This window comes from Podarcis melisellensis (genome assembly GCF_964234715.1).
Source record: "Podarcis melisellensis genome assembly, chromosome: 4".
Taxonomy (NCBI): domain Eukaryota; kingdom Metazoa; phylum Chordata; class Lepidosauria; order Squamata; family Lacertidae; genus Podarcis; species Podarcis melisellensis.
In genome coordinates this window covers 4,694,036-4,720,164 of record NC_138531.1, presented here as the reverse complement: position 1 = coordinate 4,720,164, position 26,129 = coordinate 4,694,036, and the positions used below count along the sequence as shown (strand labels likewise).

At 42.7% G+C, this 26,129-nt stretch overlaps 1 long non-coding RNA gene across 1 annotated transcript; it reads left to right on the top strand.

Moving 5' to 3' along the window:
* The first annotated feature begins 6,629 nt into the window (after positions 1–6,629).
* LOC309367784 lies at positions 6,630–11,369 on the top strand. The gene is made up of 2 exons (XR_014167357.1): positions 6,630–6,776; positions 11,210–11,369. It is a non-coding gene; the product is annotated as an uncharacterized lncRNA (long non-coding RNA).
* Positions 11,370–26,129: the final 14,760 nt, after the last annotated feature.

Genomic DNA, 26,129 nt, shown 5'->3' with positions numbered 1-26,129 from the left:
GGTTGCTATTACTTCAAAAAGCTTCATTTCTCCTGGCATGAGAAGTCCTAGCTAGAGAAAACAGACAGCCCTCCCTCAAAGCTCAAGGCAAGTTCCAAGTCGTCTTCATTTGAGTTTCTGAGTTGACTTGGCTGCAGATATGGTCAAGGGGGGCATCTGCAATTCATGGGCAGCCAACCTGTGACACAAATTTACAGGAGCAGGAGGGCTTATGGCACATGATCAGGCTGCACATCTCAGCCACCTGCCACTCACTCTCCACCACCTCCCCATCTCAGTTTGGCAAAAGGACCCCAAGGCATGGAAGGCATGTACATTATGAGAGAGATGCCTATGTGATGTACCATGCAGTAGGGTGCCAAAATCTCATACTCTGGATCCACTGGTTGCACACCACTGTTATAAAAATCATTTATCCCGTCTTACTACAAGGTTATGCTTAAAATTCTACAAGGAAGGCTCAAGCAGTATGTGGACCGAGAACTCCCAGAAGTGCAAGCTGGATTTAGAAGAGGCAGAGGAACCAGAGACCAAATTGCAAACATGCGCTGGATTATGGAGAAAGCTAGAGAGTTCCAGAAAGACATCTACTTCTGCTTCATTGACTATGCAAAAGCCTTTGACTGTGTCGACCACGGCAAACTATGGCAAGTTCTTAAAGAAATGGGAGTGCCAGATCACCTCATCTGTCTCCTGAGAAATCTCTATGTGGGACAAGAAGCTACAGTTAGAACTGGATATGGAACAACTGATTGGTTCAAAATTGGGAAAGGAGTACGACAAGGCTGTATTTTGTCTCCCTGCTTATTTAACTTATATGCAGAATTCATCATGCGAAAGGCCGGGCTGGATGAATCCCTAGCCGGAATTAAGATTGCCGGAAGAAATATCAACAACCTCAGATATGCAGATGACACAACCTTGATGGCAGAAAGTGAGGAGGAAATAAAGAACCTTTTAATGAGGGTGAAAGAGGAGAGCACAAAATATGGTCTGAAGCTCAACATCAAAAAAACGAAGATCATGGCCACTGGTCCCATCACTTCCTGGCAAATAGAAGGGGAAGAAATGGAGGTAGTGAGAGATTTTACTTTCTTGGGCTGCATGATCACTGCAGATGGTGACAGCAGTCACGAAATTAAAAGACGCCTGCTTCTTGGGAGAAGGGCAATGACAGGCCTAGACAGCATCTTGAGAAGTAGAGACATCACCTTGCCAACAAAGGTTCGTATAGTTAAAGCTATGGTTTTCCCAGTAGTGATGTATGGAAGTGAGAGCTGGACCATAAAGAAGGCTGATCGCCGAAGAATTGATGCTTTTGAATTATGGTGCTGGAGGAGACTCTTGAGAGTCCCATGGACTGCAAGAAGATCAAACCTCTCCATACTGAAGGAAATCAACCCTGAGTGCTCACTGGAAGGACAGATTGTGAAGCTGAGGCTCCAGTACTTTGGCCACCTCATGAGAAGAGAAGACTCCCTGGAGAAGACCCTGATGTTGGGAAAGATGGAGGGCACAAGGAGAAGGGGGCGACAGAGGACGAGATGGTTGGATAGTGTTTTCGAGGCTACCAGCATGAGTTTGACCAAACTGCGGGAGGCAGTAGAGGACAGAGGTGCCTGGCGTTCTCTGGTCCATGGGGTCACGAAGAGTCGGACACGACTAAACGACTAAACAACAACAAACTACTACTACTACTACTACTACTACTACTAATAATAATAATAATAATAATAATAATTTATTATTTCTACCCTGCCCATCTGGCTGGGTTTCCCCAGCCACTCTGGGCGGCTTTCAACAGAACAATAAAAACAGAATAAAACTTCAAACATTAAAAACTCCCCTAAACAGGGCTGCCTTCAGATGTCTTATAAAAGTCAGATAGCTGTTTATTTCCTTGACATCTGACGGGAGGGTGCCACTATCGAAAAGGCCCTCTGCCTGGTTCCCTGTAACCTCACTTCTTGCACTGAGGGAACCACCAGAAGGCCCTCAGCACTGGACCTCAGTGTCCGGGCAGAACGATGGGAGTGAAGACGCTGCTTCAGGTATACTGAGCCGAGGCCATCCAGGGCTTTAAAGGTCAGCACTAACACTTTGAATTGTGCTCGTAAACATACTGGGAGCTAATGTAGGTCTTTCAGGACCAGTGTTATATGGTCTTGGTGGCCACTCCCAGTCACCAGTCTAGCTGCCGCATTCTGGATTAGTTGCAACCATCCCCTCCTAGTTGTCACGAGGAAGACTTCAGACAGCTCACTTGGCTAATTGCCGAGTGAACCCAGACACGCAGAGAGCTTCTTTTCAGTACTTTTATTATCAGCAAAGAGAAAAACATGGAGACCATGGAATGTACTCCCTCAAAGCTTGAGCTTTTGCCCAGAGTGCCCACCCCTCCCCCTCGCAACTAACGTCCTAGCTCTCAGACTCCCCCTACTGTCTACGGTGGCTGCTAAGGGAATCCTTCTCTCTCTGTTTGGCAAATTCTCCTCCCCACTCCCTGGACTTTAATGCCTCTGGACAGTCAATGTGCTCTTTGGGGGCAGGGGGAACTAAAGCATGACCTTTTGTTAAACGTATGTGAAAACAAGAGCATCCTCTCTTGTGAATGAATGGAAGCCCTGAACCAGTCTCCTCTGATCTGCTCTCATGTTCTCAGAAGCCACATAGAAAGCAGCACAGAGGGACTATGAATGGAACAGAACAACTGACAGAAGCTGCTCTGCTGTGACAGGAGAAATGAATTGGTTGGCTTTAAATGAAGAACCAGTCAAGGGAAAGTTAATTTCTGGTATAACACCACACAACAGTGATACCTGTGAGTCACCTGAGTTTGAAAGCCTGTGCTGAACAGCTGTTCACTCATAGTATTCTGCCTATCCTACTTAAACTGCAAGACACTGACATTGTTATGACTGTCACCCAAGTACATTCAATTTATGTGCAGAAAGACTTAACCAATCTGCATTATGCTTGTCAAAACATATATGACCAAGGAATCTAACCCCAAGCTGAAGTTGGGGAGAAAAGACAAGTTCACACACCCCTCGACTAAGAGCCAGGGCATTCTAAACTAATCTGCTTTAGTGGTTTCAAGTTCAGAACAAAAGGTGGTATGAGAAGATGGCCCCTTGTGGCCCCAGAACCTTGGTTCATCTCAGAGGACTGTAGCCTGGAATATGACCTAATGTGTCCTGGGACATATCCCCCCACCCACCTTGACCCTTTTTGTCTCCATGGAACTCTGCATGGCACAAAACACAGGTATCCTGGCTTTTATAGCAGCAGATGAGCAGAAGGAATAGCAAACTGGCAACTTCCAAGAAGTGAGCCTCAAATGTACCTTGGAGATCCATATCCAAGTTCTGATAACTGGACACTTTCTCCAACTAGGGGTTGAGTCCTTCTCCCTCAAATTATTTATGGCAAGGGTAGCAAGCAGATCAAGGAAGTATTGATATCAAAGCTAGCTCTGCCTCTGCCTGGTAGGGCAGAAAAGAGGAGTCATAAAAAGCCTTCCCAGAACATCAAGAGGCAAATGTTTTCTCTCATCAGATCACCTTTCAGTGATCACAGTGCTGCATCTTTTTCGCTCTGCACTAACAAAGACAGCTTCCATTAGATTTAAGGCCATGAAGCTCTGGAGAGGGGTCTTTGATGTCCGGCATTCGAAGCCAAGAGAGACAGAGAAACTTGCAGGCATGCAGCACACCATTCCTGCTTCTGGCTGCTTCTTAAGAACTCCTGCACATCTCCCTCCCTCTAGGGACATGGGCTTCCCCAGTTATAACCAGAAGAAGGTATAACAGCTGCTCAACGTGCCAGTATCTCTTGTGCCATCATGAGCAAAGCATATCATGAGCTGAAAGTGTGCATAAAGGCTTGCAGACACATGAACTGCAGAAGATTATCCTTTTCATACATTAGCTCCAAATATAGCATGCTTTTAATTTTCCATTTTAGTCTGTATCTATATCATCTATAGCTATAACTATAGATATATATATATTCAACATGCAGCTAATGCTCCTACATAATAGATCACAAAGGGGGAAAACTCATCCCACTCTCTGCCATTTCTAAATACATAAATACGTAAGTCAGGCTATTAATACTTTGAATTCTATCATAAACTCAGAAAGTGATGGAGTGGGAAGTTGGGCTGCTTGCCTGTAATGCATATTTTTAAAAAACAGAACAGAACTCTTCGTCAGAATTCCCTTGGTTTAAATTATTTCATATAGAGAACAGGAGTGAGGATGGGAAGGGGAGCATTTGGGGTCCAGTCTTGCAGCAGGATTTTTCTACAACAGTTTGTTATGCAAGCTTTTCACTTGGGGCGCAAAGCTAATGAGCAAACACAGAAAATGGGAGCACTATCATGTACAAGAAATGTACTTCCATGTAAAGAATGGGATATTTAAATGGATCCTTACCATAAACTTGATTAATGTTGTCACTGCCTGAAAAGTGCATCCCCACCACCACACAGAGGTGTAGCATGGGGGGCGCAGGGGGGGCTGTGGCCCCAGGCACACATTCCTGATAGGGCACAGCCAGGTGCCCACACAACAGGCTCCTCCTGAGAGACAAGCTGTGCCCGGGCGGCGCCTTCGGGGCTGGGGCAATAGTGGCGCCGGTGCCTCCTTTTCCTCATGGCCAGCAAAGCCTCTGGGACAGCCATGAGGGAGGGAGGGGAGGGCACCACACCTCACGCTCTGCTTCACTGTCCAATGACTCATCCCCTAGCCCTGACACTATCTCTACCTCTGTTCCTCCAGCTTCGGGGTCCCCAGGGGCTGTGCCCTAGCCCCAGCCTCACCCAGCCCTGCTGCCTCGACTCTGACCATCTTCCCTGAGTACCACAGGAACAGAGAAGCAGAGGGAAGGTGTGCTAGCCCCAGGGCCATCTTACCCATAGGTGCTAGGGGTGCAGGGCACCCAGGCACCAGGCTCTCAGGGGCACCAGGCCAAGAGTCTGCAGCCGAGATTTGGAGTCCAGGGATTGGGAAGAGCGGATAGCCGCTGCCAAGCAGAAAAGAGCCTTTCGGAGTGGCGCTGAGGCAGCCAGTCAGCTCCACCCTCCTGCGTGCCTGGGATTGGTGGACCGTCGAGAGGCCCGCCCAGTGCACGCTGCTCACACAAGTCACCCGGCTTCGCTCAGTCGCCACCGCCACCTCCTCGGACTCAACTGTTGTTGCGCTGGGCTCTGCTTGCCCACCCCCAGGCGCCCAGCCGCCCAGTTGCTCTGCTGCCACTGCCACCGCCTCCCCCCACAAGCCCTTCCTGGAGCAAAGATAGGGGAGGTGGCGGCAATCAAAGTGAGGAGCTTTGGCTGCTCCAGTCACACCCCACCTGCCACCCCCATCTTCCATCACTGGCCTGCCTCTCTGCCTCTGCCAGCCAATGATGCAGCACACGTATGGCCATACAGGCTCACACTGTACCCACCCGACCTCCCAGCCTGGCTGCACAGCTGCCACTGAGGGTCTTCGGGCAGGTGGGTGATGCTGGGGTCCTACAGATTCCTGAAATATGGCAACCCTATCAAATATGTGAAGGGTCATCAGTTGCAAGATGGAGCAAGTTTGCTTTCTCCTGCTCTGGAGCGTAAGACTTCAACCAAAGGCTTCAAGTTACAAGCAGATTCTGACTAAACATCAGGAAGAACTTTCTGACAGTAAGAGCTGTTCAACCATGGCAGGTAAAAAAAAGGTAAAGGACCCCTGGACAGTTGAGTCCACTCAAAGTTGACTATGGGGTGCAGTGTTCATCTTGCTTCAGGCTGACAGAGCCGGTGTTAGTCCACAGACAGCTTTCCGGGTCATGTGACCAGCATGATTAAACTGCTTCTGGTGCAACGAACACTGTGACAGAAGCCAGAGTGCATGAAAACACTGTTTACCTTCCTGCTGCAGTGGTACCTATTTATCTACATACTTGCTCATACTTGATTTTGAACTGCTAGAATGGCAGAAGCTGGGACCCAGCAATGAGAGGGAGCTCACACTGCCGTGTGGATTTGAGCCACTGACCTTCTGACTGGCAAACCCAAGAGGCTCAGTGGTTTAGACCACAGCAGAGGTTGGGTGGCCATTTGTCACGGATGCTTTAGCTAAGATTCCAGCATTGCAGGGGGTGGATTAGATGACCCTTGAGGTCCCTTCCTACTCTATAATTCTACAGTTCTATGCCATGCAAAACGTTAAGGAGATATTTTAAAAGAAAGTTGCTTACACAGCAGAAGTTTTCATTTTCTCATTTATTTTTAGTAAAGCATTTGCATGCAGCTAGGTTTATTGCTTTTAAGAGCTGTTCTTTTCTGGCTGCATTGTCCTCATTTCAAGGTATGCGCTTAGGTTTTTTACAGTGAAAATCCTTTATACTCTCTTTCCAGTGTCGTCAGAAAGGATTTGCATTTCAAGTAAAATAAACCTCCGGCACATGTGGAATTCTAGATTGTTTCTGCGCAGATGTTTAACAATAAAATCACACAAAAGAGATGCAATGTAATAAAAAAAGGTTTCAATACAACACACACTGTTGGCAGAGTCAAATATGAGAGTTTTGCATCTTTAGTACTGAACTTTTTCCATACATAGAATTATACTTCTCTTTTCAGCCAATCGGCAGGCAGGCTTGGATCCACTTCCCAGCTGGCTAGGTGAGTGTTATGCCTCCATGCCAGCTGGGCTGCCCCAGAAACTAGAGGCAGCATTAGATCATGGTGGGAGAGGCAGTGCCAGCCCACAATGCCACGGAGCCAGGTAAAGGTAAGCGGACTTCTCTTTTCAGGTGTAAATGGGGAGAATGATTGCTTTCAGGTACCCACCCAATACACAAGTTAACATTTGTAAAGCCAAGTTATCTGCAAAAGGTAGGAATGTCAAACTTTAAGCTTCACCCTTCCTACCATTGTCCGCATTCTTCTACCCACCCAGCATTTGTCCAAAAATTTCCTCAATCTCTTCCATTTATTTGCCCCCCTTCCAATTGGCTCTGCCTCCTGCTACTCCAAGCCAAGAGGGGCCAGACTTGGGGCTGCAGATGCAATCAACAAGAAGACTCACAAATATAAAAAATATACTTGTAATGCATTCTAACAAACAAACAGGCAAGGCAAATACAATGCAAAAAGGACAGAGAGCAGTAGTACTACTGAAAAACCTGTGTGAGATCCATTTTAACCATTTCAGCAATGTCTCAATTAGTCTTGGAAGATATTCTAAACCAACTTTTTTGAGGAATGTTTTCAAACAACTTCTTGTGTCTCAGTGACTGATAAGCAGTGCCGGATTTACGTATAAGCTAAACAAGCTATAGCTTTGGGCCCCCCAAAAAATAAAGGAAAAGAAACCTGGATGCACATTTCCAAAATATAAGATAAAAAACAAATAAAATAAAACCTACATACAGCAACAGTGGTAAATGGCTTTAGTTACCTATTAGGTCCATAAATTACCACCTAGCATATCTTCAACACAAAAAACAGTGACAATTTGTTGTTGCCAAAGCACAGCTGGACATATAAAGGGCCCCATTACCTTCAGGAGCTTAGGGCTTCATCAACCTAAATCCAGCCCTGCTGATAAGATATCTTTTTTGCTGTGCAGTTTTCTTATTATTGGCAGGATTTTTTCTGAGACACAAACTGGATTTTTGATTTTGTCATCCATTTTTGAATTTGTCATCCATTCTTTCTTCATAGGACAATACAAAAATGTTGTTTAGAATATTTTCCCCGTGACTTAGGGCAAACTGGGGCATACTTTTTTTTAAAAAAAGAAGCTTAATAATGAAAACGAATCTGTAACTTGTTTTCCATAGTAAAGGTAGAGGTAAAGGTAAAGGGACCCTTGACCATTAGGTCCAGTCGTGGCCGACTCTGGGGTTGCGGTGCTCATCTCGCTTTATTGGCCGAGGGAGCCGGCGTACAGCTTCCGGGTCACGTGGCCAGCATGACTAAGCCACTTCTGGTGAACCAGAGCAGCGCACGGAAACACCTATTTATCTACTTGCACTTTGACATGCTTTCAAACTGCTAGGTTGGCAGGAGCAGGGACTGAGCAACGGGAGCTCACCCCGTTGTGGGGATTCAGACTGCCAACCTTCTGATCAGCAAGCCCTAGGCTCAGTGGTTTAGACCACAGAGCCATCCTGGTACCTGTTCCATAGTATTGGTGCTTACTTGTCCTATTTATATTATTGTGTGTTTTCCTTTTCTATATGTTTATTAGAGCACTTTACAAGTATAATTTGTTATTTGTGGGTCTGATTGTTGGTTAGTATGATACACAGGAACCCTCATTATACATTGTACTGCAAATTTCAGGATTGATAGATTTACTTTCTTTCTAGAGTTTTTTGTGTTTTTTTACTAGAACCTTGAGATCTACCAATGAGCCTGGTACAAAAAACATATAGATAGAACAAGGTGCCTTTGAGCACAGGCTGAACCTAAACATTTGTGTTCAATATCAGAAATGCACTGGGTTCACTATCATTTCATACAAAACTCCAACCCTGAATATCCTTCACATCAGCGGTGTAATTTAGGCAGGAAAAGTCATTGTTGTAACTGTTGTCGCTTTTCACTGGGTTTCCATTGAATTTTTTAAAATATAACAAATGTAAATTGCTAAACCATTGGGAATCAGAAACTCTTATCAACTTACTGCAAATCACTCGGAGATCTACCAGGAGCTCCTGATCTGCTACCTTCTGCCCACCCTGGATGCATGGTCAGTTCAAGCCCTCGCCAATTCACCTCAATACGCTCTTCTTTATCCATTTGCATTGTTATCAATGTGATCCTTGCTCCCATACAAGCCTATGTAGGCAAATAGTTAAGGAAGTGGATTGAGACTAGTATTGTAATGCCATTACAGTACAATCGTGTCTTGTGCACATTTAACTTGCCTGATTTCAACAGTATACAGTTGAAGTCTGGCTGGTTAAAATCCTGCAAGTTAAATGCAGAGCCAACTTGAGGAGAGGGTCCTTTATGCACCAGATTTTCCCAGCATAAAAGAACTTTGCTTCCCAAACAAAGGTCTCTCCCCTCGCTAGGAATCTGTTGCTCCCCTTGAGATCTTGTGGGAACTTAGGCAGCCCCACACGATCCCCTGAGAGCATCCTGGAGCTTTTGGAGCTGATGCTCCAGATGTTCTGGAAGCCCGAGGATGCTCACACAGGGGTTCGGTTCCAAGTGTTTGAGTATATGCATTTTTGAGGAACCCTTGCAAGAGAACCCCTGCGTAAGACACAATAATACTGTACTTAAAGGGCTTTCTATGCCTCTATGAACCTGCTGGGGGTTTGAGATCAGCTACATAGGCCTTGCTTGTATGCACAAAGAAAATGAGCTCAGGGTGGCAGAGCCTTTTCTGTGGTGGCTCCATGGCTATGATAATAATTTCCCCAATATAGAGGATCCTACCTGGGATGATTTAGGTGGGTTCTAACAGCATTTTTTGCTTTTAGTGAGAGAGTTAAATAAGCAGTAGCCTCCATATTTAGTCTTATGATTTGAAGTGTTGGTCTCTCAAGCTCAAAAAAAGAAAGAAAGTGGTATCACATCATTCAAAAAGATGCAGAAAAGGGCAACCAAAATAATGGTGGGATTCAGGTACTTTTTGTACACAGAAAAGCCAGCACTTTGGGGTCTGTTTTTAGTTTAGACAGGGTGGTGGAAGGGAAATGAGAGAGATTTTTAAATTACACACAGTGGACAAAGAAAGGCTAGAGAGACCACTTTCTTTGTCCCTCAGTTCATTGACAGATGATAGCTGACCAAAAAAGGTATTAATTCACACAACACATAATTCATAATATTTTTATTTGAAAGATGTTGTCTCAAAGGACAAATAGAATTTATTATTTTATGTGACAGAGCCAATGAGGATACTGGAAAAAAGAAAATGATCCATTGATTGTGAGAATTGTGGAATTTTGCAAAATAAAACAAGATTTGTTGGATTCTGCAAAAGGGGAATAATGCATTAATGGAGGAAGGTTGCAGAGTGCAGACCACCAGAGAGATGTTTTCATAGCCTGAAAGCAAATACACTCACAAAGACACCTTGGCCACCTCAAAGGCAAGGCAAGTGCAAACAGAACCATGCACTCTCACTGCTGTCAAGCAATGGCATAGGGTGCAGTTGGGACCTCATTTCGGTACCACTGACAATAGAGGGGGTGAACAAAGGTTTGTATTGCCCCTTTGCACCCAGCATATATAACTAAGGAACCAGCAGAAATATAGGTGCTTTGGAGTTGTAGTCAAATGGGGTCTGAAACACAGGGGTATGGAGCTGATTCTTTGACACCACTCCGCATATGACTGCAGGCTAAGAAAGAAAGAACAGCACATGAACCTCCGGCTATGCTTTCACCAGACCCGCCCTTAACTGGCACCTCTGCAGCCACCACCATACATACAAGTATGAAAGAGCCGCATGCAAGTTTCCCTAAATACCTCTCAGATCTGCTTTGTTTTTGTGCTCATACCAGCGAATCTAGTCAATCATCCAGGCTTCGGAAGGCTCTAAAATAAATGCCCATTTTGAGTAGTTTAACCGATGTCCAAGTCAGGACGAAGAGACCACTGGGAATACGAAGATGCTGTACACCGGGCACCCACATATTACAGGCTGTTCAAATAAAACTATTAGGAAGTATAAATCTTAGCGCCTAAGGACCAAGGAGCTTAACCTGCTTTTAAAACATTTAACAAGTGTCAGTACATAAAAGTTGCTTGCGAGCAAACAGAGACTAGCTGCAGGGCGTTTGGAATGTACCCTGCTGCTTTTATTTGAAAGATTAATTGTCCTTTTACGATACATCGCTACCACTGCTATTTATGATCTGTGTTTCGCAATGAAAAACCCCAGGAGTTGCAGGAATAAGATGGATGTTGCATTATTAAAGCCGAGCAGAAGCTTGGCCAGAGCACTTCCGCATGTGTCACTCAACGTGTGTGTGTGATCCTCTCGTTTTATGATTGCTTCCCACTTGTGGTTCCGCATCTTTTACCGCTGTCAGTCTGCTCCCTGAAGTACCGCAGTGGCACAAATCCCTTTCCAACGCCTGGCAGTTGTGCCAACAGAGCAGTCTGAGCACCACAGCATGGTGTGCCCAATATAATTAGAAGCTGTTTATATATAGCTTAAGTTGTTGGTTTTAGAGCCATGTTTTTATCTTTAAGTGGCATAGCTGCGATCTGCAAAGAGGAGCCTCAGATACTGTACAGATGGTTATCGGGTACAAATCTTCTCCATCACCTTATGCCATCCAGCACACTCCAATAATTTAAGGGAAGCCTCATGGAGTCACTGAAAGCTAATAAACACTTCTTACTTCCTCTAGATTTATTTGTTTACACTATTTTAAATTACTTTAGATCATAAAGAATAACCCTCCATCCTACGTGCAATGACCTTTCTGAATGAGCCTCGACATAAAGAGCACAGACTGCAGCATTTCAAATCTTTATGACAGTGTCTGGCTGTTCTTTCAACAGCTTGCTGGCTTCCTAATGATCCTCTTTCAGCTTTATTTCTTCAAATCCATTTATTTTCCTGCCTGTGCTATCTACCAAGGACATGTATGTTTAGAGCAAAATGTTCTCTTTTTTCAAACTCTTGAATAAAGATTGAATAAAGGCTAGGATTTTAAAATTACCTTTTAAATTAACACAGGCAGAGTACTTTGACAGTGGAAAAAAAGTTTAGCATCATGAGCCTTGAATTAGAGGATGCCTCAAAGCAGAAGACAATTCTGCAGAGCACTACTGTGATTCATGAGTACAGTACTCTTCTGTCCCATCAAAGTGTGCTTGATGAAGAAGAGAGCTTGGTTGCAAAGAAAGTGCTTGCTATATTGATAAAACAAAGACTATAAATAACCAAGAGTCCCATGCCTGCTTAAAAATTGTGGACTATAGCTCTATCTCTCTCACACACATCTTGGATCCCAAGTTAGTTAAGGAAGGTTGGGGAAGAAAACCTTCCCATCTCCTCTTTCCCCAGCGCCCTTCATAACCTCTCCAGGGTGCAGGATCCCTTCCTAGAAATGGGGGGGGGGCCTGATGGAGCACATGAGGTGATTGAGGGGGCAGAATTGCCCCAAATTAGATTGACTTCCACCTTTGGGTTGTTTTTGCCCCCTCTCAGAAGCCTCCTGTGTCCCATCCAGTAAGTAGGGACCCCTCCTATTTGCCAAGAGGCTTTTGGGGGGCACAGTGGTGGGGAGAGCTGGGAACTTCTCCTTCCGTGAACCTCCTTAAGTTCCAATCTTCAGGTCCAATCCACACAGAGAACAGAAAGAAGGAAGGAGAGTGTTTTTTATAAAGCGAGCCCAAAATGTTAAGTAACACAAGAGACAGCAGTAGATGTGTCACATACTGGATAGAGCACACATAAATCCAGAATTAAAAGGGAGAGTCAAAGATGAAGTTGTCAATTTCAAATTCATTTGCAAATTTCATGCTATTACACTTGGACTCAGAGAGGGTTGGAAACAGTTTTCTCTATTTTGAAAGTAGCTGTTCACAATAGCATTTCTTCTCACATCCAGTGTAAAGAGCTGTGTTTATGAGCTCTTGATGACTGGTTGCTAGTAGCTGCTAAACACACCCCACCTGTTTGGGTGGAGGCCGAAGGAAGCTGTTTGCAGCTCATTGCAGCCTGAGAAGACACAAGCATCCACGGTCTGCAGCTGGCTGGCAAGATCTGGCCTTGGGAACTTCATGGTTATGTTGTTGCACTTGAAGAGTTTACTGACAGAATTTACAACAACCAGTCTAAGCACCTTTCTACTGTCTGTGAAGTTATGTAAAACTGTGAAGTTACAGCTGTCCTCTGCATTATTCTGTTTTGGACCTGTCTGAAACTGGGTAGCCTCCCATCTCTATCCATGCCAACTTTCTCATCTGATCCAGATTCAAAGCTTCCTATGTCACATGTACACCTATTCCACAATACATATATTGGTTATTAAAGTGTTGTGGGTTCCTAGGGTGCCCTGCCCCACCCCATGCCACCCCAGGCTTTGCAATGGTTATTCACTGTTTTCCAGATCTGTGCCTGCAATTTAGTTGCTCTTATTTTGGTCTGACTTCCGGTCCCAAACATTTCTGCAGATACAGCTTCAGCTTCAGTTTTGCTACACATATTCAGCCAAATTCAAAAGTGAACTATCCACAAATTGGCCACTTGCAGAGATTGTCATGAGAGTATGCTACCACTACCACACATTTTAAAAAATTGATTGTGTTGATAACGATGATATCAGCAATGATGATTGTGGTGGTGGTGATGCTAATGATGCTAGTGGTCGACTTTGAAGCACCCAGAAACACAAAAGGGTAGGCAGTGCAAGAAGAGATGCCCATGCTAAAATACCCAAGTTGATTAGAAAAGGCAAGTGAAGATTAGATAGATGATAGATAGATAGATGATAGAGATAGATAGATGATAGATAGATAGATGATAGATAGATAGATATAGATAGATAGATGATAGATGATAGATAGATAGATAGATGATAGATAGATAGATGATAGATAGATAGATGATAGATAGATGATAGATAGATAGATAGATAGATAGATAGATAGATAGATAGATGATAGATAGATGATAGATAGATGATAGATAGATAGATAGGTAGATGATAGATAGATAGATAGATAGATAGATAGATAGATAGATAGATAGATAGAGATAGATGATAGATAGATAGATAGATAGATAGATAGATAGATAGATAGATAGATAGATAGATAGATAGATGATAGATAGATAGATGATAGATAGATAGATAGATAGATAGATAGATAGATAGATAGATAGATGATAGATAGATAGATAGATAGATGATAGAGATAGATAGATGATAGATAGATAGATAGATTGATAGATAGATAGATAGATGATAGATAGATAGATGATAGATAGATAGATAGATAGATAGATAGATAGATAGATAGATAGATAGATAGATAGATGATAGATGATAGATAGATAGATGATAGATAGATGATAGATAGATAGATAGATAGATAGATAGATAGATAGATAGATAGATAGATAGATGATAGATAGATGATAGATAGATGATAGATAGATAGATAGGTAGATGATAGATAGATAGATAGATAGATATAGATAGATAGATAGATAGATAGATAGATAGATAGAGATAGATGATAGATAGATAGATAGATAGATAGATAGATAGATAGATAGATAGATGATAGATAGATAGATGATGATAGATAGATAGATAGATAGATAGATAGATAGATAGATAGATAGATAGATAGATAGATAGATGATAGATAGATAGATAGATGATAGAGATAGATAGATGATAGATAGATAGATAGATTGATAGATAGATAGATAGATGATAGATAGATAGATGATAGATAGATAGATAGATAGATAGATAGATAGATAGATAGATAGATAGATAGATGATAGATGATAGATAGATGATAGATAGATGATAGATAGATAGATAGATAGATAGATAGATGATAGATAGATAGATAGATAGATAGATAGATAGATAGATAGATAGATGATAGATAGATATAGATAGATAGATGATAGATAGATAGATGATAGATAGATAGATAGATAGATAGATAGATAGATAGATAGATAGATGATAGATAGATAGATGATAGATAGATAGATAGATAGATAGATAGATAGATATAGATAGATAGATAGATAGATGATAGATAGAACTGGATTGCAGGAATAACCATAGACAATGAGTTTCAAAGACAAAGGTGCTGAAGAGAATGGAAGGAGGTGTATGGAAACAAATGAATTCTTTGGTCTACGGGACTAGTGCCTGAGGAACACAGAATTTTAGCAAGCATCTGATATGAAGAGAGATGAAGCCCAAGGCAAGAGAGGCCAGCTTGACAGTCTGAAGAAGCAGCCTCACAGAACTTGTTAGAGGGTTGCTAAGTGCCAAGATTGGGCAAAATGTGCGGCAATTCTGCCATCACCAGAACTTTCCTGCTGTTAGTTCCTAGCAAAATGTTTCCCAAGCCAATTGGCAGGTACAGCGTCACATCACAGAAGACAATTGTGTCATGTAGAGATGTCATTCATATTTCTTTCAATGCCTCAGGATAAAGCCTGAGCAGGCCTAGACTTAGCAGTGCTTTATAATGAAATCCATGCTTGTAGGAGTTAATATGAATCTGCAGTATGTATTCAGCAGTTGTTCAGTAGAAAACATTAGAAGTCACATGGCTGGTAAAGTATGAGAAATAAAATACTAGCTGGGAGAGTCTGAGGCTGAAAATATTTATTTTATTTTATTTTATTTTAAAATTTATACACTGCTTGATTGTAAGAATCCTCAAAGCAGTTTACAAAACGTAAAACAGTAAAATCAAGGAAAATTCACAACCATACTTGAAAGCATGCAAAAGTTTAAATACTAAAACAGATTAAAATTATCTCAACTTTCCAAACATCTGGACAGGCTTGTCTAAACAAGAATGCTTTCAGCAGGCATCGAAAAGGCGCCTGCCTGATATCAAGAGGCAAGAAGTTCCAAAGTGTAGGCACATCCACACTATGTGACCGAGTTGTTACAAATGCACAATGGGTCTTGCAGCAGTGCCAGTTTCTCCTATAGAAGCAGTCAAGTGAGCACAGGTGGGATAAGGCCGTGCGATCTGTTCAAGAAAATTGGAGATATGAAAGGAACATTTCATACAAAGATTACCATAATAAAGGACAAAAGTGGAAAGGACCTAACAGAAGCAGAAGACATCAAGAAGAGGTGGCAAGAATACACAGAGGAATTATACCAGAAAGATATGGATGTCTCGTACACCCCAGGTAGTGTGGTTGCTGACCTTGAGCCAGACATCCTGGAGAGTGAAGTCAAATGGGCCTTAGAAAGCACTGCAGATAACAAGGCCAGTGGAAGTGATGGTATTCCAGCTGAACTATTTAAAGTTTTTAAAGATGATGCTGTTAAGGTGCTACACTCAATATGTCAGCAAATTTGGAAACTCAGCAGTGGCCGGAAGATTGGAGAAGATCAGTCTGCATCCCAATCCTAAAGAAGGGCAGTGCCAAAGAATGCTCCAACTACCGCACAATTGCACTCATTTCACATGCTAGCAAGGTTATGCTTAAAATTTTACATGGCAGGCTTAAGCAGTATGCGGACCGAGAACTCCCAGAAGTGCAAGCTGGATTTAGAAGAGGCAGAGGAACCAGAGACCAAATTGCAAACATGCGCTGGATTATGGAGAAAGCTAGAGAATTCCAGAAGAACATATATTTCTGCTTTATTGACTGTGCAAAAGCCTTTGATTGTGTCAACCACAGCAAACTATGGCAAGTTCCTAAAGAAATGGGAGTGCCTAATCACCTCATCTGTCTCCTGAGAAATCTCTATGTGGGACAAGAAGCTACAGTTAGAACTGGATATGGATATTGGTTCAAAATTGGGAAAGGAGTACGACAAGGCTGTATATTGTCTCCCTGCTTATTTAACTTATATGCAGAATTCATCATGCGAAAGGCTGGGCTGGATGAATCCCAAGCCGGAATTAAGATTGCCAGAAGAAATATCAACAACCTCAGATATGCAGATGATACAACCTTGATGGCAGAAAGTGAGGAGGAATTAAAGAACCTTTTAATGAGGGTGAAAGAGGAGAGCGCAAAATATGGTCTGAAGCTCAACATCAAAAAAACGAAGATCATGGCCACTGGTCCCATCACCTCCTGGCAAATAGAAGGGGAAGAAATTGAGGCAGCGAGAGATTTTACTTTCTTGGGCTGCATGATCACTGCAGATGGTGACAGCAGCCACGAAATTAAAAGATGCCTGCTTCTTGGGAGAAAAGCAATGACAAACCTAGACAGCATCTTAAAAAGCAGAGACATCACCTTGCCAACAAAGGTCCATATCGTTAAAGCTATGGTTTTCCCAGTAGTGATATATGGAAGTGAGAGCTGGACCATAGAGAAGGCTGATCACTGAAGAATTGATGCTTTTGAATTATGGTGCTGGAGCAGACTCTTGAGAGACCCATGGACTGCAAGAAGATCAAACGTATCCATTCTGAAGGAAATCAGCCCTGAGTGCTCACTGGAAGGACAGATCGTGAAGCTGAGGCTCCAATACTTTGGCCACCTCATGAGAAGAGAAGACTCCCTGGAAAAGACCCTGATGTTGGGAAAGATTGAGGGCACAAGGAGAAGGGGACGACGGAGGATGAGATGGTTGAACAGTGTTCTCAAAGCTACCAGCATGAGTTTGACTAAACTGCGGGAGGCAGTGGAAGACAGAAGTGCCTGGCATGCTCTGGTCCATGGGGTCACAAAGAGTCGGACATGACTAAACAAAACAGCATATAAGAGGGAGTCAGAGAGCTAGAGGGGCTCTGCCCAGCTCAGACCCTGACACCCAGGTGAGAAACTGAGATGCAAGACCTAGCGCTGACAGAAATTCTGCACCCTGGCTGAGAGGGACCCTGTGGTCCATTGCTTTGCAAGAGTCTAAACAACTGAAGGGATCTAAGCAGTGGGGTCTTGCTTGATAGCTTAATTAAGCTTAATAGCCAAGGATAAGGGTAAATGTGCTGTTTCATGCCTTGCGCTTTCTAGAAGCCAAGTCTAGGCAGTGGGCTTCCTGCAGACCAGCTTTGCCTGGCCTCCCATGAGGTGGAATGAGGACACTCCAGCTGAAGTGCTTAGCTTTACCCTATTAGTCTTTACACTTCTTGTTGTACTAGTATGCATGAATAGCTGCAAATGGTAACAAGACTAAGCTGATTAGGCTTTATGCAGACTTACTGTGCAATTTATGCTTTAATATGCTGTTTGTAGGCTAGTTCTGTGGGTTATGCTCAGATACAGACTAGCTATGTGCACTGTACTATATTCTGAGCCTTGCTGAGCATGAATGAAGTGTGCAGTCTTCACCCCAAAGGGTGCTGATGGTCACCACATCCCAAAGAACAGCTGCCCACTGGCAGAACTGGAGATGTCAAACTGAAATCACTCTGAATAATTGTTTTGCAATGTTCTTCCATAAGAAGAAGCATGGAAATGGCTGCTAAACACATATAGGACCTGCAAGGAAAACCACGGCCCCTTTTCATTTAATCTCAACAGTGTTTGCAGTGCATGTGTGGGCACATGCTGTGTGCTCGGTTAGTGCTGTTCAAACACTGAGGGGTCTAGTTTAGCAATGCTGTGTGTACGCTGCCCTTGAATGCAAACAAACAGGTAAATAAAACATAACAAGCAACTACCGAGAAAAGCATGTTTAAAAATTTAAGACAACAAAAAGCCAGCATCAGGAATGAAGAGCTTAGAGAAAACTGCATGAAAATTACTCAGTCAAAAGCCCCGGTGAGGGTCAAAGGAACACATACAGACAGAGGTCAGTTTGGGAGACAGCCACACTTGAAGATGCTTTCAGAGCCATTTTAAAAAAGCACTCTGCAGCTGCAGGTTCAATCCCTGACATCTCCAGTTGAAAAAATCATTTTGGGTAGCATAGCTGGGGCAAGTCTCTGTTAGAGACCTTCAAGATTCACTGTCAGTCACAATAGCCACTACTGAGCTAGACAGATTGTTGACTCTTTATGAGGCAGATTCATATATTCACATTTGAGGGCAATGTGTACATGATGATAGTAGCACACTTGGAATGCGCACATGCCAACTAATTAAGAAAATCCAGATCGGCTCCAGCTCAAAAGCTGGAATGGTGATCATAGAACTGTAGAGTTGGAAGGGATTATGATGATCTAGTCCAACTCCCTGCAGAAATGCAGGAATCTTTCACCTAATGTGGGACCCTAACCCACAACCCTAAGATAAAGAGTCTCATGCTCTACCAACTGAGCTATCTCTCAGGCGTTGTATTGCGTGCCAAGGCACCCGAGTCACAAAGTTCCCAGGAGAACAATAAAACACACAGACACGAAGTATTTTGGTTTATGGGTTCAAATAGGCCACAACTTTATTGGTTATAGATGTGAGTGGTTTGGCTTAGGCACTGGGGTGAAGCCAGGCTATATCTTGACTCCTGCAGGGAGTCTACTTAAGAGTAAACCACCCTATGACTTACATCAAATAGGGGCACCCCAAGGGCTTCCTGTAGGGGCTGTGACATGACCCTAGTCCACGCCCAGGCTTTGGACAGGATTCACACCCAGGATCCCTTTAACAGGATACCCATACTAAGGAGGGGCAGGAGGAGGCTACAACCTCCCTTCCATCCAAACAAAGGCTCACCCAATGCCTAACCACCACTCGAGCCCAAACAGCTCACCCCAACAATGATGCGGCTGGCATGACACAGGGGAGAGGCGGAAACCCTCCGCCCCCAAAGCCTGTTGTGACCCAGCTGCCTGGCCGCAACGCCGCCCACCAGGAAAAGGAGAGCAGACTTAGGGAGCTCAGTGTTTTGCCACCGCATGCATACCAAACACTTTACTACTGTATTACAGTCTTGCTAAGTGTACATATCAAGGCATTGATAATATTATGTACTTGAAGCACCTCCAGGCATTTGCCTAGAATTTACACAAAGGTTAGTTCTTGACAGAGCATAGGAAATAAACTGGGATGAACTGGACCTTTTAATAATGTTCTCCCCGGGTCTACAAATGTATATCTGTTAAATAATGACTGGAAAAATCCATAGAGAAGAGGTGGATCAATTAAGGATTTCTTGCAAACTCACAGAGATTTTTTTTTTTGCACATATTCATCATTTATTGGTTGTAGCATCAAGCAATGAGTTGAATTGAATAAGCAATCACAGATAAGGTCCCATTGTCTCAAACAATTATTATTGAAGGAAAGATTTCGTACAGTCCACTAAATCAAAGAATGTTTATCTATATCTCACAGTGACCTGATGGTTGCCCAGTGTCAGGAGCAAACCACCAAGGTTCAGCCTTGGGCTATAATCCATATCTAACCCCATGGAATCATAAATGCTAAACAATCTAATGGAACACAAACAACCTACATTCTCTAGGTCAGAGATGGGGAACCCTTGGAGTGACAGATGTTGCTGGACTTCAACTCCCATCAGCCCCAGTCAGCATGGCCAATGATTAGGGATGTTGGGAGTTGTAGTCCAGCAACATCTGGAGAGTCGCAGGTTCCCTCTCCCTGCTCTAAATGGGCTAAGAAAGAGAACTGAAAAGAGGAAACAGGATTCAGAGACACAGGGACTTCCCAACCTCATCCAACCCAACCTCCAGCATTCTGGATCAAGGATTTGGGTTGTTCTGTAAATGAGAACCAGCAGATGTATCACACTCAGCAAATCAGAGTAGATCTTAATTCTATAATTAAGAGAGAAATAACATCAAGGATTCCCCACAATCACCCAAACCACAAACTGAGGTGAGGCACTACAGCAATCAGGAGCAGATAATCTGAAATCAGGGACATGTACAACACTAGTCAATATTTCACTGATCAATACAGAGAGACTTTGCTGTATTGTGAACACCTCCTTTAAAGGACAGCTGTCTGACTTCTTCCTCACCTTGCTATTCCACACCGCTGTAGCTGTTCTGTGCCAACAGAACACTGCCATTCATTTACTCTGCAATTGCCCACTGGGTTACAAAGGAAGTGCATTAGCAAACTGAACACCACAATTTCCTTTTCTTAAAAAAAACAAAACCTTGTATCTCACAATAGAAATGTATTTATGGAATAGCTTCAACTTTAAAAATATGCAGCGACATTCACCACCAGGATAGGGATGTATGGGGGGGGGCAGAAAATAACAAATTTAGGTCAGTCCAACCTACATGAACACACACTGGAGCAAAAAAAATGTTCAAAATCTCAGAATCTTGAAGAACCAGCTTTCAAATGGGAGCAGGATGTAGCAGAACCAATAACCAAAGAAGACCAGACCTGGTCATATGATAATCTCTCAAAAAAATTAATACTTTCAAACCTGAAAGAATCTGTCTTTTAAAAAATCAGCTCAGATGGTACTTAGCTGCAATTCAACTTTGGAAGTGCTGAAGTTTTGGATGCAAATTTTATTTTGCTTTATTTTAATTATGCTTATATACCATCTATTAAAATAATTAAAGGCATCTAAAAACATTTTAAAACAGAAAAACACAATAAAACATTAAAACAAATGTGTATATTATTGGCTTGTCTTCAAATCCTTTATTTGATATAACCAAATCCTTTATATGATATAATCAGATGCACTACTTTCAAATTCCTTGGACTCCTAAGAGTTCTTCTTGGTTCTTGAAAGGAATTGTGAGTGGAAATCTAGAACATAATTATTTATAAAAAGTATGCATTGACTGCCTCCTCACAAAACATCAGGGCAATTTAGAGCAACATAAAAAACATTTGAAAGCAATACAGATCAATCATTAAAATGATTGGATACTCAAGAAGAAGAAAAAACAAGTGTGAAGTCCTGTCAGCATAAAAAAAAGTATTCAAGAGGTGAGTGAAAGTGCGGATTCAAGGACTCACCACTTCTCTCTTTGCCGACAATGATTGGGTAAATAATAGTTGCCAACTGGAAATCCTCCAAAATTTAGGTAAAGTGCAATGAGAAGGTTTGGAAGATAGCTCTCATGTCTTGTTTTAAAGGAAGGGCATAAAACCTATTAGACCATTGAGTTTATTTATTAACTACTATGGGATTTCAACATTTCAAGAATATGTGCAACCATATATCTAATTCCCACTTATTAATCATTATTAAAGTTAAATTATTCCTCTTCCTATCCTATCCTATCAGGAAGCAGAGTGCAAAGATTCTTCTTTCCCCTTTTCCTTTACTTGACCTTAAATTCTTCCTCCTTTTTTCCTTTCTTCTCCCTGTTTCCCTATACAACTTGCTTAGACTTTTACTTTTCATTGAGCATGTAATTCTTATTGTCTGTGCAATGTTTTAGAATGTGCATTTTTTGTATCTTTCCTAAAGTATATAGGCATTTCCTTAAAAGGCAAAACAAAGATGCAACTAAAATAGAGCTTTAAAGGTAAAGGGTAAAGGGACACCTGACCATTAGGTCCAGTCGTGACCAACTCTGGGGTTGCAGCGCTCATCTCGCTTTATTGGCCGAGGGAGCCAGCATACAGCTTCCAGGTCATGTGGACAGCATGACTAAGCCACTTCTGGTGAACCAGAGCAGCACACGGAAACGCTGTTTACCTTCCCGCCAGAGCGGTACCTATATATCTACTTGCACTTTGATGTGATTTCTAACTGCTAGGTTGGCAGGAGCAGGGACCGAGCAACGGGAGCAGGGATTTGAACCGCCAACCTTCTGATTGGCAAGTCCTAGGCTCTGTGGTTTAACCCGCAGCGCCACCCGCGTCCCTTATTAAAATAGAGCTTTACCAGGGGATAATATCAGAAAGCAGAGATTGCCTTGGTAAAATAGGGATGTTCAGAGCATTTTCCTAGTCCTGAAACAAGAGACATTGAGTTACTGACTGTGACAAGAACAATTCATATCTAAATCACATTAGGAGATTCAGACCAAAGCTGGCTCCAAAACAGCCACGCCAGAAATTCCCTTGATCGTGTCAAACAAGCTATGGCAAACATTCCCCTTCCATTTCTAATACAAACACATCCTGATGACAGGATACAAGCATCATAACAGCATGCTATCTTGACGCAAAGTTCTCTTGTCATTGATTCAGAGCCACTTGAGAAAAAGTAAAGGAGATGGTGGCAGACATAACATCATATAACTTGCTCATAAAAATTTAAGAGGGCAAGACCAAAAGGCAGGTACTCCATGGAAGCTTGTTAAGGCTGTGGATTTAACGATTCTCTGTAAAAACTTCCTAGAAGTATGGGCTTTTGTGTGTGTGTTTAAAGTGGGGGTTAATTCTTACCCTAAGCATTGTGAAAAATTTCATTTTCCCAAGATAATTCATTATATGACAAGCAGTGGGCATTTGTGGTAATAGTTAAGATTCTCTCTTAGGATTCTGTTGTTCAGATTTCTTAGCTTTTTCTAAGCTAGTGAATGGAGAAATAGCACAGTCAGTTGGGGCTTCTGAAGGCCAAACAAAATAGGGTAAAAATATACCACCATCATTATGAAATTATATCATTACTTGCTCAAACAAATTTGCTCTGCTTGGTGCCTTTTACGAATGGAAGGGAAGAAGAGAATGGCATTGGCTGATAACCAGTCATCTCTATTCTTGCTGTTTTAAATTATGAATTACAACACAATGGGAGCCTTTTCTGAATGTATACACTTAGGATAGTGCTACACAATGACCAACACAGAGGCAACAACATAAACAGCTATTCACTTAATCATCTATGCTGAATAAGACTCAGGGTCGGCTCAAGACATTTTGGCATCTGAGGTGAACCACAAAATGGTGCCTCCCTCCTTGCCAGAGACTAAGGAGTGAAGATGCACATCAGGAACAAGTGGGAGGGGAGATCTATATCAGAATCTGCTGCCCCTGTAGATCCTGCCACCCAAGGCAGTTGCCTCACCTTGCCTCATGGGTGGACCGGCCCCTGTATGAATTTCCTGCAAGTGACCAAGCAGAAAAGCTTTACAAAAAGTGGGTTTCCGCTACTGGACTTTCAAGCCACAAATGACTGACACAAGTTACTGTCAGTGGTGAAAATGTTTGTGGCACAATAAGTGCTGTGAAATTACCCACACTTTTCCTTAGAAACTTGTAAACATTGATTTCCTTCATTTCAAGCCTCTCCTATTAAATACCACTGAGACACCAACTTATAGCTGCACACTGGAAAATGCATTTTGCAGACCCAGCTGATGCAGTAGATACACCTCTCACTGCAAATGTTCAGGAAACGTTACTCTTACCAAGACAGGCAATTATTTAAAATTCAGTGTACATTTGCATTGTACATTGCATAATGATTGGCTGTGACTCTGTCATAACATGGAAGAAGCTGCATCAGCTGGGGCAAGTGGAGCTTGAGCAGCAATCTCCAGCCAAAGTACAAACTGATATATTCTCTACCCTATAGATACATTCAGGAGTTTACAACACAGTGTGAATCAACAGAATTTAAGAATGCATTTTATTTTGCATAACAATTTGCTTAACTTCATGATGAGTGCCAGAACACACACAAATGCTGTTTACCTTCCCGCCACAGTGGTACCTATTTATCTACTTGCGCTGGTATGCTTTTGAACTGCTAGGTTGGCAGAAGCTGGGACAGAGCAACAGGAGCTCACTCTGTCGCTAGGATTCAAACTGCTGACCATCCAATCAGCAAGCCCATGAGGCTCAGTGGTTTAGACCACAGCACCACCTGCGTCCTTGTAGGTAGCAGTTTAACCCTCACCCCAGCCACATTATATGATTGTCATGAACACATAAAGAAAAAGAACAAAGCTTTGAACTTGAGGATTTGTAGTGAAGGCAAACTTGTCTGACAAAGGGCATTCTGGGTAGAATCATGCATGGCTCTATTACAAACATTTCACTTGCACAAGCGTTGCAGCTTGACAGGTGGAATTATCCTCTACCCTCTCCTCCTACCCTGTGCTGGGGGCTCTTCTAACACCCCCCACCGAGACGATTTCAGGGGTGCAGGAGGAGGAGAGGGGGAAGCCCATTTTTCCTGTGGAAGCCCTTGCACAGGTCTTCTGTTGATGGCATTTGTTAGGTGAATCCCATCCTCTGGGATTCCAATGAGGAACCAAGGTTCATACAGTGAAAAAAACCCCATGAGCAGGGCGAGCCCCAACCTCCACAAACACACACCACCCATCCTAATAATGGACAATTGGTTAGTAAGTAGATTAAGACCACAATACAGTGTAGTAATAAGAATAGCAACAGTACATATTGGAAGACAGAGGCAGCACTGCTCATTTCATTTGTTTCTGTGTGCAATGCTCATAACACTGGGCTTGCACTTTCCTGTCTCCTCGTTCTGGAACTGTTCAGACATGACTTTAGAATGCAGTGAAGGCTCATGAAGAAGATCTGGGATCATGCAGAGAAACTATGCATACACCGTTTTTGTACAGAGACTCTTTCGCAGCTATGCTGCAGGTGCAGAAGAGGAAGAACCAGGAAATACAATCCTGCTCCTGCCCCCCAGCACACTCACACACCATCATGTTCATTCTACCCCAATTGAATACCTGCACAATCCTGCCCCTGAGTATTGTTACAGAAAAGCTGGGTAGTGTTTTATTTTTATTTTTTAGGCTTCCACACCAGCGTGTGAAAATGACTTCTTTTGCCAGTTACTGTTGCTACAATATTCCTGATGACGTTTTCTCTTCACCTAGTTTACGAGGAAAAACAACAGATAACAACAGCTTTGTGCCTTTGAAAAAGAAACACCTGAGAATCTGAAGAGGCTTGCTATAGCACATAATTGGCTGGAAAGGTCCTAGAATTGATTACTCTGGGCCAAGCCAGAGAGGCCAATTGGGGCTTATAAGGGCACCATGAAGAATCACTGTTTCCTCCTAAGCAGAGATGGTAGATAAAGTTCACCGAGTGAGTGTTGGACTGCAAAAGTGCAACTACAGCTCCTGGTTACAAGAAGAATCTGATTACTTTCCCTCCATTGGTCCTGACAATCTAGAATGGTAAAAAAGCAAAACTTGGGGAGGGGGGTGGATACAGAGCTATTCTTCAATCATTGAGATGACAAAAAAACTGTATTGCTAATACAGACTGTATTGCTAATAACAACAAGAAAATTGTTAACTGTATTGCTAATACAGACTTTGTTTTTTCTATTTGCATGATGTTCAGTTGCTTCATAATGGAAGGAGGTTTCCTTTCCTTGAAGGCAATAAACCTTGAGTGGGGTAGCATTCTTGTTATTTAATGGCAAGATAGAGCCTAATCAGTAGGGAGAGCCATCAGATTCTGGTGCATACTGACTCCTGCGCCAAGGTGAGGTGTCTTGGAGGAATTATGGTCTTGTCCAAAATGAAACAAGACCTGAGCAATGCAGCAGGTGTCAAAACAGCAACACCCAAAGCACATTAGGACACCTTGGTGGTCCAGGCAAAAAAAGGATGCTGTGGATGAGGAAAGCATCTATGGGACAGCAAACTATGT